This window comes from Crinia signifera, chromosome 2, assembly GCF_055691185.1.
Source record: "Crinia signifera chromosome 2, ASM5569118v1, whole genome shotgun sequence".
Taxonomy (NCBI): Eukaryota; Metazoa; Chordata; class Amphibia; order Anura; family Myobatrachidae; genus Crinia; species Crinia signifera.
The window spans coordinates 176,240,719-176,254,774 of NC_139218.1; the positions used below are offsets into that span (position 1 = coordinate 176,240,719).

Below are 14,056 nucleotides of genomic sequence, written 5' to 3' on the forward strand. Positions count from 1 at the left end.
TCACCCCACCGCACAGGTTCTTCTTTTTCCTTGGAGAGTTAGTAGAAGGAATACCGGCTCACACGAGTGTTGTCCTTTTAAGGCCTCGCTTTGAGATAATTTATTTTGCGTAAGAGGTCAAGTAAAAAGGGAGTAACCCAGAGGGACACTGCCCATGGGCAGTCTCCTATAATTGCAATGGGTTATCACAATAAATGCAATACATTTCTATATTCACTTCAAAGGTTCAATATCTCCCTTAGCAGACATATATATCTTAACTGTTTTAGAGTAACTGTTTTAAAGTAGCATAGACTTAACTGTTTTAAAGTAGCATAATTCAGAACACACATCACATGCACATATTCACAATTCACAGTGCAACATACTGTAGGTAAATATCAACAGTCTCCTTTATAACTGTACCATTTAGTGCAACTTAAATGCTTAAATCCCAGTTGAATAGTCACCTGGTACTGACGTTTGGGATATACATGCATGTATATAAAACCCTTTGTGTAATAATGGAGTGTATTCCTCAAAAGTTTAGAGTAGTGACTTTGGACATAGTGCAGTAATGTCATTAATATTCAGCACACTTGTTAAATAGGTGACTCATGAGTGTCCAGAATGTTCACAAGTATGATATGGCAAGAGCTCACCACTGCAACGGGGTCCTGTCACTGCTAGGCTGACAGTGACTGTAAATACTTTATTGGAAAACTTGACTGTATGCTGGATATACACTGATGAAACACATGGTTGCTTGTTGTAGCAATGTTTAGAATATGGAAGGCTCGTGCACCCTGTCACTAATAATGCAGAATAGTTGTAGAGTCAGGTGCTGATGTTGCATATGCAGAATAGTTCAAATGTAAGATACTTCAGATGCAGAGTACTTTAAATGCATAATACTTCAGTTGTAGGATACTTGCCAGGACCTCTGTTGGCCCTCTGCTGCTGCTGGTACTCCCACTAGGTTCTCTCTCTCTGCCCAGGGCCACTCCCGATGCCTCAGCTCCAGGGACGCAGGCCCACTCTCTCTCTGACCCTTGCAGCTGCACACTTGCTGATGGGGCTGACAGGCTGTCCTCACTGACCAGCGCTCTCTGCATGCTGCCAGTCTGTGCCCACCATACACTTCAGGACTGGCTGCTTCATCTTCACCCAAGTCAGGCCGCTTTCCCCAGCCTTCAGGGTTCTGCCAGCTTCATCATTCACCAGTCCACAACTACACACTTCTCACTCTGCTGTCTCAGACTCCCAGGGAGAGATTCCATCCAGGATTTCCCACCTTTTTCTGCAAACTTGTCAGTTCTGTAACAATGTTTCTTTTTGCAAACTGACCTGCCTTGCTGTGAGCTGAGCTTTTAACCCCTTTTGTGCTGCAAGCAGGGGCGGATTGGCCTGGCGGGAAACCGGGCCGTTTCCCGGTCGGCCGGTCCTTAAGACCCCAGAACCGGCCGCTCTCCCCCCTGTCTGGGCCGCGGACACTGACAGCTTATCCGCGACCACAGCGTTTTGCCCTGATCAAAGATGGCTGCGGGAGGGCTGCTGCGCATGCACGGCTGCAAGCAGCTCCTCCCGCGGTGCTTTGCTAGTGTGCCGGGTGCCCCAGATCCTCTCCAGCAGCAGAGCCAGCCTAGAGGGAGCTGGTAAACGGTACCTGCTCCTGGGCTCCGGCTGCTGCAAGACGGTTTCCGAAAGGGGGCGTGGTCACGGGGGGCTCCGTGATTAGGCCACGCCCCCAACTTTCCCTGACCCTGCTCTGCAGTAGCTGGCTGCTGTGTGGTCCTGTCCAAAAGCCAGGCAGGTAATGTGTGTTATTGTGTGTGCATGGATTGGGGACCACATCACCACACTCTGTGATACTGTGTGGGGATATACACTGTGTGTGCTGACATGAAGGAGAGGGGCACGGGAGCAATTTCATAGTGCCCACCCCCCCTCCCCCACCACCACCAAAAACACCACAAAAAGTTCAATTTTCATAAATTTTGGCTATTGAAATTAATTAAATTATCCTAGCACTACAAGTCCCAGAATGACCAGTCAGTTTCTATTAGTATACAGATTTGAACATTCATGTATACCTACATTCTGAGTAGCAGAGAGCCTGTGGTCCTCTGGCAGCTGCTGATAGACTGCTAGTAGAAACTGACACATCATGCTGGGACTTGTAGTAGAAGGATAACTATTATATCCCTGGCAGTCTGTCCCTGGCTTGCTGCATGGCTTACTGCACTGCTTTGTCTTAAGACGTGCAGCATGGCCTCCCTGTGGGGTAGATTTATTATATGGCGATCAGGGGAATCTGCGCTATCCCCGTGCGTTGTAGCAGGGGATAGCGCTTCCCCTGATCTATCACACCCGCCGAGTGTTTACTCTAAAGCCGGCGGTGTGGGGCAGGAGGCATAGCGCAGGGGTGATATTTTGCACTGCGCCCCTGCCTCCTGCCAGATTTATGAACGGTCAGCATCGCTGACCGTTCCGCCGCCTGCAGCTGTCGACTTCGCCAGCTGCAGGCGGCGATGCCCTATACCTAACAGCAGGGACAGCTCTGTCCCTGCTGCTGGCGCTGAGCTGCGCTGGGATCTCGCGAGACTAGCGAGATCCCGCGCATGCACAGTGAGCCGGCCGGGGGGAAAGGAGACGGCGCATCAGTATTAACTGATGCGCTGTCTCCAGGAGGGACATCGCCGGAGGGGGGAGTTAGCGCTCCCCCACTCCGGCGGCAAGATCTTAATAGATCTTGTCGGTGTCCCCTCCTGCTTCGCCTCTCTAATGAGGCGAAGCAGGAACTGTTATAGCGGCGCGATAGGCACCGCTATAATAAATCTACCCCTGTGTCCCTCTCCGACCTCTCTGCACCTTCTCCGCCCTGCCAGCTCTTCCTCCCTCCCACATCACACGCATGTGCGGTTGATGGTGTCATGATGTCATCCGCATTGCGCAACAGGAGGAAGGGAACCGCAAATCCCCCCAGGTACAAACAGGAACCTCGGGCAGGGCTGGGATTTGGATAGCATCAGTGGGACTCTGAGTTGGGCGGCAGGAGTCGGGTGGCAGTCAGCAGTCAGCCAAGAGTACCGCAGGCAGTGGCCAAATGTAATTTTGTTCCCCCCTAATCCAGCACCCAGGTCAAGTGACCCCTTAGCCCCCCCCTCCTAGTTATGGCCCTGATATAGGCCCTCTCCATCATGTCGGCACTAACACAAGGGTTAAGTGAGCTGGAACTGCATTCCGATAGGAGCCAGAACTGATTTATTTTAGAACATGAATATGGATCAATGCATGCTGTAATGCCCAGTACACATTACAGCTCACACCGTAATGCCCAGTACACATTACAGCACACACCGTAATTTGTGTACCCAAGAGACAGGGAAAAAAAACCTAGTCTCTTAGGGGCCCCGGCGCTAGTGGATAGAAATAAGTGGTAGGTCAATCAAAAGCAAAAATGCTGTAGTATTAAATGAGTTCTGACTAGCTGCTGCAGAAGTGAGAAGTCTGCCAGACTTCAAAGAAGTGGAGGAGACAAACTAGTAACTAATTTGCCTCTTTCCACAACAAATGTAAACAAAAAGAGAAAACACACTGCGCTGTCAGCCAGAACTATATATAAGGATTGTATGCGCACACCAAGCAGAATGAGTGGAGGACACGCTGAAATTGGTTGTACAAATTTTATATAAATTTAAGCATTAGACATATACAAATAAAATCATAAATAAAAAGGATTTTAGGTGGGTATATAAACTAAAACTGGAGTATAAATGACATGTAATATAGGCCACAAATGATATGCTAAGGATAAGGTAGGTAATAAACTGAAATTGGAGTATGATAGACACAATTACATATATTAGTACACAGTAAAATACTTTAAGCCAGTATAATGAAGATAAAATAGCAGACTCTTGTGAATTTTCATAAGTCACCATAGGCTGGCGTCCCAGCAAGAATTTGGGGGATTTGTGAGCATAAGGGTAGAAATGTCCCTTTAATAGATTGCCGTTTTTTTAGATGAATGCACAAAAGATTACTTGGAGCAGTCAAGATATATAGCCACAATTGACCTGAATTAGCGTGTAATTGACACGCAAAAAAGTTCATGCAGGAGTTATAGTAAGCAAGTGGGTAGGCAGGTGATTGCGGGTTAATATAGCGTAGCAAGCTCAGTTAGTAGTGAACCCATGCAGCGGGGATTTTGAATGTTGTGCTTGAATGGCACAGATACACTCACTGCGTTTTCATCCGTGTGCCTCCTGAGGACTGCTTTGCGGGTGGGCTGTTCGGCAAGTGCACAACACGGACCGGTTCCTTTGGGCGGCTGGACGCCGGGCTGCGTGTAGAGATGAGTACGGCGAGGGAACTCCGGCCGGGTGACGTAACGGCAGGGAGTCCTGGGACACGGGGTAAGGGCGGAAGTCCGTCACAGGTCTGCTCGGTAAACTGGCGGTAGTGGGGCGGAAGTGGGGCAACGCGTTTCGTCTCCCAAAGCCACTGGAGACTTTTTCAAGCTGTGTAAAAGCCATTGCTAGTACTTGGTATTTATAAGTCCATCGCTGATTGGATAAGTGGTCAATTATTCACTTAGTAATAGTAACAGCGTGTGAGAATGGATTTTTACGACAAATGTATAACTAAAGCAAACAGCGTGTCCTCTTGGACTAAATATATACAAAGTTATAATAATGAAATAAAAAGCGTAATAATAATAATAATGGGTAAAACTATGTATAGCAATATACACAGATAGTGATAAGCGTATATAAAATACACTGATCATTAGCAGACGAGAGCAATTGGAAACAATCAAAATATATATATATATATGTCAACAATTATTGAAAGTAAATAAGTAGAAGTTAAATTGGATTAATGCAAGCATATATCAGATGAATTTAAATGCAGTAATATACAATAATTAATTAGAAATGGATATCAGATGAGAGAGAGAGTATTAATAAAAATAAAAAATATCAATATCAGTTCATTTATATATAGAGCAAGATGGAGAACAAAATGAAAAATAATAATAATTAATAAATAAATTAAATTAAATAAAAAATAATAATAATACTAAATATATATAAATAAAGAATAAAATAAAAAATATATAAATATATTAATAATAATGAGGAGAGAGACTGTAATAATATAGTAATGAGGATAATAATAATAATAATAATAATAAATAAATATTTATTGGTTTAATTAGAAAATTATTTATATATATATAGATAATAATATCACTAGATTATAGAGTAATCATACATCGCAAGTGTCCTGTGAGAATCAGAAGAAGGGAGGACTGCAGGCCCTAATTAGGGTTGTCGTCCGTCCTTCTGGTCCTCGCAGAGGTCTTATATTTAAATCTATGTGGAAAATTGGACAGAGAGAGGGAAGAGGGGAGAGAAACAATGTATTATTTATTATTTATTTTATTAGGTTGAGTTGAAAAATATATATAATGGTTCATACTATGATGACCCCAAGTTATTAGGAAGGAACGTCAACAGCATAAGAGGTATTAAGAAAAGTGGCAGGCAGGACCACTGTGTAGTGGTGGAACCCAACTTATACTATGGCCTGTGAGCCACTATTATTGAAAGGAACTAATCTAAGCAAGAAAAATCTAGAGCTTCATTGAGACCCAAAGGGCTAAGGGTATCCATTTTGAAAATCCAGGAGGATTCAGCCAAACATAAACGTTTAAATCTATCACCTCCCCTTTTGGTAGAAACAATATGTTCAATACCTGTAAATATGATACTTGATGGATTACCATCATGAACCTCTGAAAAGTGACGAGAGACACTATGGAATTGAAATTTCTTTATGATGTTGGTTCTGTGTTCTCTAAAACGATTCTTTAAACTACGGGTTGTTCTTCCTATATATTGGAAATTACATGGGCATTGCAACATGTATATACAATAGTTAGTATCACAGTTCATGAATTGTTTGATAGGGTACTCTTTGGAATTATGGGTGGAGATAATCGAATGGTTTTTGTTTTTCATAAATTTACATGTAAGGCAGATGGTTTTGCCACATTTATAGTTCCCGGTGGGTTTAATTGGTAACCACGAAGGATTGGTGGTTATGGGGTTAGTGGTTTCTTGTCGTAGCATACTGGGTGCTACGAGATCTCTAAGGTTTTGATTCCTTTTGAAAACTATTCTAGGTTCTTTTAGACATTTAGAAAGTACTTTTTCGTATTTTAAGATTTCAAAGTTTTTTTGTATGACTTTTTTAATGGAATTAGATCTAAGGTTGTATTTTGAGGTAAACAATGGGGCTTCTTTAGCTGGTTCCAGAAATACTGATTGGGGCAGTATTTTAACATTTTTATTTTTTATGGCTAGGAGATTTGTTCTAGGAGTTAGTTTAGCTTCATTATGGGCTTTGGTCAACAGTTCGTCAGGATAGCCCCTACTTCTAAAGTGATTAAGCATAATCTCTGATTGGGTATCGAATTCAAGGTCAGTTGCGCAATTCCTTCGTAATCTGAGTATCTGGTTTTTAGGAATATTGATGATCCACGGCTTATGGTGGCCGCTATTAAAATGAAGATAATTTCCTGTGCCTACAGGTTTCATATAATTGGTGGAAATAAGTTTATTATGGAGCACCGAGAATGTGATATCTAAGAAATTAACTGAAACAGAACTAAAAGTATGTGTAAAAATCAAATTAAAAGTGTTGGTGTTTAAAAAATTAACAAATTCCAGAGCTTTAGTGGGTCCCCCATTCCAGATGATAAAGAGGTCGTCTATGAAGCGGCCATAGAGGACCAGATTCTCTCTATATGGACCGCCCCAAATAAGTTGTTCCTCTAGGCGGCCCATATAGAGGTTAGCAAAGCTAGGTGCAAATCTGGTCCCCATGGCCGTTCCAAGCTGTTGTAAATAAAATTTGTCTTCAAATGTGAAATAATTATGTTTTAATATATATAGAATGGAATTTAGAATGAATTGTTTTTTGTCTCCAGAGAGACTAATGTCTGTATCAAGAAAATAACTGACGGCCTCAAGACCTCTGGAATGGGGGATATTGGTATAGAGGGCCTGGACATCTAGGGTTAGAAATGCCCAGTCCTCAGACCAATTGAGATCCAGTGTTTTATTGAGAATATCGGTAGTGTCTCTAATATGTGAGGGGAGTGCTGTGACAAATTTTTGTAGATAAAAATCAACAAAATGTGACAAATTAGAGGTGAGGGACCCAACACCAGAAATAATGGGACGACCAGGTGGTGATTGTAAACATTTGTGGATTTTAGGTAAGTGGTAAAATATAGGAGTGATAGGATGGTGAGAAAAAAGAAAAGAGTGCTCATCCTTAGATATCACATTCTTCAGTACTGCCTCGTCCAGCATGAATTTGAATTCGGCAAGGAAGGAGGTGGTTGGGTCTGCTGGGAGTTTTAGATAATAATTTGCATCATTAAGTTGTTTTAATGCTTCTGATATATAATATTGTCTATCCAGCAGAACAACCCCCCCTCCCTTATCCGCTTGTCTAATAACTATCGAGGTATCTTCTTTAAATTGTTTAATGGCCAAGCGTTCTTTTTTTGACAAATTGTCACAGTACGGAAATTTATTTCTACCTTTATTGGGTTGAGTACAAATTTTCTTAAAATCATCCATTGTTTTATTGTAAAATAGTGTTATGGCAGGACTTTTCTGATCAATTGGAAAAAAAGATGATTTCTTTTTAAAGACTGGTTTTATACGATCTTCAGAGTGTGCATTGATATCAAACAATTCAATTTCCATCGTGTTATTTTCATTCCATAAAGATTCCAAAGTTTGTAAACTATCTCTATCACTATAGTCTAAAAGAATTGGGGTGGGGTTAATTCCAACAAGGTCTTTGTTTTTATTTTTACTGAGTTCTTTTACAGCGAAATATCGTTTTCTACATAGAATTCTAAGAAATTTATTCAGATCTAAAAATAGATCAAATATATTTGGTTCCTTTGTGGGAGCAAAATTTAAGCCCTTACATAATAGTCTTTTTTGGTCATCTGAGAGTTCGTGAGTAGTTAAATTGAATATACCTGCTGTTTCTATTTTAGTCTTGCTTTTCTGAGTTCTCTTTCTTCCCCCTCTATTTCCTCTCTGTCTCTTTGTCTTTTTGGAGTTTGGATGGACAGACTTTGATATGGATTGTGGTCGTACCAGGCTTTTGATTGAAAAACCTGGTCATTTGTGTTAGAATGAGGAGTGATCAGAGGAGGGGGGGATTTAAGTCCTCCTCTAGATTGATGTTCTTGTCCAGACACATGATAATTAGATTGTTCTCTGCGTTGTGAGAAATTTCTAGATCTTTTGCGTTTATTCTGTGTCTGATAATCTGTGTTGGGTCTATAGTCTATATTAGACCTATAATGGGAATATACAGAATTATATTTAGAGGACCTATAGGAAGGTTTTCGTACTCTATAATGACCCTCATTTTCTTTAGGGTTATCCTGATCTCTGTTTGTATAACTATTAGTAGTATTTTGCTTGTGAAATGTCCTAATTCTATTTAGGCGATAATCGGTTTGGTCCCTTTCCCATTTTCTTTTTTTGTTTTGAAGTAGCTCTCTCTCAAATTTTTCCACTCTAATATTTATCTGTTCATCTCTCTCTTTGAATGCTGGATTATCCTTAAATGATAAAAGCTCGTCTTTAATTTTATCAATTTTGGTGATAGTTACAGAGACCTGTTCTTCTCTATATTGCACCAATAGTTTCATTAAGGTAAGCGAGCATCCATCCAGTGCTTCATTCCATTTAGCCAATAGTTCAGGCTTATCATTAATGGATAGATGCTTAAAGACTCTGAGGCCTCTAGGTATGATTTTGGCATCAATGTATTTCTGGAGGGATATACTATCCCACCAGTTCCTCATTTCTTCCTTGAGGAGATCTTCTAAATTATAAAATAATTTATTCATATTGGGATTAGCACTGGATGGAATGTCTGTTTGTATATTTGTTTGATTAAAGGAAGACAAATATTGCTCTCGTCTTGATTTACGGTCATAATAACACTTAAATTCGCTCATTTTGCTTGGTGTGCAAAAAAATAATAATAGAAAATATATAAAATATGTATAGTATGTAGTCTTAATGAGCAAATTAATAAATTAAAAAGGGTAGCAGCCTGGGGGAGAGGCAAAAAGCAAAAGATTGTGGGAGTTTGTGTACCCAAGAGACAGGGAAAAAAAACCTAGTCTCTTAGGGGCCCCGGCGCTAGTGGATAGAAATAAGTGGTAGGTCAATCAAAAGCAAAAATGCTGTAGTATTAAATGAGTTCTGACTAGCTGCTGCAGAAGTGAGAAGTCTGCCAGACTTCAAAGAAGTGGAGGAGACAAACTAGTAACTAATTTGCCTCTTTCCACAACAAATGTAAACAAAAAGAGAAAACACACTGCGCTGTCAGCCAGAACTATATATAAGGATTGTATGCGCACACCAAGCAGAATGAGTGGAGGACACGCTGAAATTGGTTGTACAAATTTTATATAAATTTAAGCATTAGACATATACAAATAAAATCATAAATAAAAAGGATTTTAGGTGGGTATATAAACTAAAACTGGAGTATAAATGACATGTAATATAGGCCACAAATGATATGCTAAGGATAAGGTAGATAATAAACTGAAATTGGAGTATGATAGACACAATTACATATATTAGTACACAGTAAAATACTTTAAGCCAGTATAATGAAGATAAAATAGCAGACTCTTGTGAATTTTCATAAGTCACCATAGGCTGGCGTCCCAGCAAGAATTTGGGGGATTTGTGAGCATAAGGGTAGAAATGTCCCTTTAATAGATTGCCGTTTTTTTAGATGAATGCACAAAAGATTACTTGGAGCAGTCAAGATATATAGCCACAATTGACCTGAATTAGCGTGTAATTGACACGCAAAAAAGTTCATGCAGGAGTTATAGTAAGCAAGTGGGTAGGCAGGTGATTGCGGGTTAATATAGCGTAGCAAGCTCAGTTAGTAGTGAACCCATGCAGCGGGGATTTTGAATGTTGTGCTTGAATGGCACAGATACACTCACTGCGTTTTCATCCGTGTGCCTCCTGAGGACTGCTTTGCGGGTGGGCTGTTCGGCAAGTGCACAACACGGACCGGTTCCTTTGGGCGGCTGGACGCCGGGCTGCGTGTAGAGATGAGTACGGCGAGGGAACTCCGGCCGGGTGACGTAACGGCAGGGAGTCCTGGGACACGGGGTAAGGGCGGAAGTCCGTCACAGGTCTGCTCGGTAAACTGGCGGTAGTGGGGCGGAAGTGGGGCAACGCGTTTCGTCTCCCAAAGCCACTGGAGACTTTTTCAAGCTGTGTAAAAGCCATTGCTAGTACTTGGTATTTATAAGTCCATCGCTGATTGGATAAGTGGTCAATTATTCACTTAGTAATAGTAACAGCGTGTGAGAATGGATTTTTACGACAAATGTATAACTAAAGCAAACAGCGTGTCCTCTTGGACTAAATATATACAAAGTTATAATAATGAAATAAAAAGCGTAATAATAATAATAATGGGTAAAACTATGTATAGCAATATACACAGATAGTGATAAGCGTATATAAAATACACTGATCATTAGCAGACGAGAGCAATTGGAAACAATCAAAATATATATATATATATGTCAACAATTATTGAAAGTAAATAAGTAGAAGTTAAATTGGATTAATGCAAGCATATATCAGATGAATTTAAATGCAGTAATATACAATAATTAATTAGAAATGGATATCAGATGAGAGAGAGAGTATTAATAAAAATAAAAAATATCAATATCAGTTCATTTATATATAGAGCAAGATGGAGAACAAAATGAAAAACAATAATAATTAATAAATAAATTAAATTAAATAAAAAATAATAATAATACTAAATATATATAAATAAAGAATAAAATAAAAAATATATAAATATATTAATAATAATGAGGAGAGAGACTGTAATAATATAGTAATGAGGATAATAATAATAATAATAATAATAAATAAATATTTATTGGTTTAATTAGAAAATTATTTATATATATATAGATAATAATATCACTAGATTATAGAGTAATCATACATCGCAAGTGTCCTGTGAGAATCAGAAGAAGGGAGGACTGCAGGCCCTAATTAGGGTTGTCGTCCGTCCTTCTGGTCCTCGCAGAGGTCTTATATTTAAATCTATGTGGAAAATTGGACAGAGAGAGGGAAGAGGGGAGAGAAACAATGTATTATTTATTATTTATTTTATTAGGTTGAGTTGAAAAATATATATAATGGTTCATACTATGATGACCCCAAGTTATTAGGAAGGAACGTCAACAGCATAAGAGGTATTAAGAAAAGTGGCAGGCAGGACCACTGTGTAGTGGTGGAACCCAACTTATACTATGGCCTGTGAGCCACTATTATTGAAAGGAACTAATCTAAGCAAGAAAAATCTAGAGCTTCATTGAGACCCAAAGGGCTAAGGGTATCCATTTTGAAAATCCAGGAGGATTCAGCCAAACATAAACGTTTAAATCTATCACCTCCCCTTTTGGTAGAAACAATATGTTCAATACCTGTAAATATGATACTTGATGGATTACCATCATGAACCTCTGAAAAGTGACGAGAGACACTATGGAATTGAAATTTCTTTATGATGTTGGTTCTGTGTTCTCTAAAACGATTCTTTAAACTACGGGTTGTTCTTCCTATATATTGGAAATTACATGGGCATTGCAACATGTATATACAATAGTTAGTATCACAGTTCATGAATTGTTTGATAAGGTACTCTTTGGAATTATGGGTGGAGATAATCGAATGGTTTTTGTTTTTCATAAATTTACATGTAAGGCAGATGGTTTTGCCACATTTATAGTTCCCGGTGGGTTTAATTGGTAACCACGAAGGATTGGTGGTTATGGGGTTAGTGGTTTCTTGTCGTAGCATACTGGGTGCTACGAGATCTCTAAGGTTTTGATTCCTTTTGAAAACTATTCTAGGTTCTTTTAGACATTTAGAAAGTACTTTGTCGTATTTTAAGATTTCAAAGTTTTTTTGTATGACTTTTTTAATGGAATTAGATCTAAGGTTGTATTTTGAGGTAAACAATGGGGCTTCTTTAGCTGGTTCCAGAAATACTGATTGGGGCAGTATTTTAACATTTTTATTTTTTATGGCTAGGAGATTTGTTCTAGGAGTTAGTTTAGCTTCATTATGGGCTTTGGTCAACAGTTCGTCAGGATAGCCCCTACTTCTAAAGTGATTAAGCATAATCTCTGATTGGGTCTCGAATTCAAGGTCAGTTGCGCAATTCCTTCGTAATCTGAGTATCTGGTTTTTAGGAATATTGATGATCCACGGCTTATGGTGGCCGCTATTAAAATGAAGATAATTTCCTGTGCCTACAGGTTTCATATAATTGGTGGAAATAAGTTTATTATGGAGCACCGAGAATGTGATATCTAAGAAATTAACTGAAACAGAACTAAAAGTATGTGTAAAAATCAAATTAAAAGTGTTGGTGTTTAAAAAATTAACAAATTCCAGAGCTTTAGTGGGTCCCCCATTCCAGATGATAAAGAGGTCGTCTATGAAGCGGCCATAGAGGACCAGATTCTCTCTATATGGACCGCCCCAAATAAGTTGTTCCTCTAGGCGGCCCATATAGAGGTTAGCAAAGCTAGGTGCAAATCTGGTCCCCATGGCCGTTCCAAGCTGTTGTAAATAAAATTTGTCTTCAAATGTGAAATAATTATGTTTTAATATATATAGAATGGAATTTAGAATGAATTGTTTTTTGTCTCCAGAGAGACTAATGTCTGTGTCAAGAAAATAACTGACGGCCTCAAGACCTCTGGAATGGGGGATATTGGTATAGAGGGCCTGGACATCTAGGGTTAGAAATGCCCAGTCCTCAGACCAATTGAGATCCAGTGTTTTATTGAGAATATCGGTAGTGTCTCTAATATGTGAGGGGAGTGCTGTGACAAATTTTTGTAGATAAAAATCAACAAAATGTGACAAATTAGAGGTGAGGGACCCAACACCAGAAATAATGGGACGACCAGGTGGTGATTGTAAACATTTGTGGATTTTAGGTAAGTGGTAAAATATAGGAGTGATAGGATGGTGAGAAAAAAGAAAAGAGTGCTCATCCTTAGATATCACATTCTTCAGTACTGCCTCGTCCAGCATGAATTTGAATTCGGCAAGGAAGGAGGTGGTTGGGTCTGCTGGGAGTTTTAGATAATAATTTGCATCATTAAGTTGTTTTAATGCTTCTGATATATAATATTGTCTATCCAGCAGAACAACCCCCCCTCCCTTATCCGCTTGTCTAATAACTATCGAGGTATCTTCTTTAAATTGTTTAATGGCCAAGCGTTCTTTTTTTGACAAATTGTCACAGTACGGAAATTTATTTCTACCTTTATTGGGTTGAGTACAAATTTTCTTAAAATCATCCATTGTTTTATTGTAAAATAGTGTTATGGCAGGACTTTTCTGATCAATTGGAAAAAAAGATGATTTCTTTTTAAAGACTGGTTTTATACGATCTTCAGAGTGTGCATTGATATCAAACAATTCAATTTCCATCGTGTTATTTTCATTCCATAAAGATTCCAAAGTTTGTAAACTATCTCTATCACTATAGTCTAAAAGAATTGGGGTGGGGTTAATTCCAACAAGGTCTTTGTTTTTATTTTTACTGAGTTCTTTTACAGCGAAATATCGTTTTCTACATAGAATTCTAAGAAATTTATTCAGATCTAAAAATAGATCAAATATATTTGGTTCCTTTGTGGGAGCAAAATTTAAGCCCTTACATAATAGTCTTTTTTGGTCATCTGAGAGTTCGTGAGTAGTTAAATTGAATATACCTGCTGTTTCTATTTTAGTCTTGCTTTTCTGAGTTCTCTTTCTTCCCCCTCTATTTCCTCTCTGTCTCTTTGTCTTTTTGGAGTTTGGATGGACAGACTTTGATATGGATTGTGGTCGTACCAGGCTTTTGATTGAAAAACCTGGTCATTTGTGTTAGAATGAGG

At 39.2% G+C, this 14,056-nt stretch overlaps 1 long non-coding RNA gene across 1 annotated transcript in view; it reads left to right on the forward strand.

Annotated features, from left to right (window-relative positions):
- LOC146060226 (uncharacterized) overlaps window positions 1–14,056 on the forward strand; it is a 256,888-nt gene that overhangs the window by 185,526 nt on the left and 57,306 nt on the right. The gene's annotated exons all lie outside the window — the stretch shown is intronic.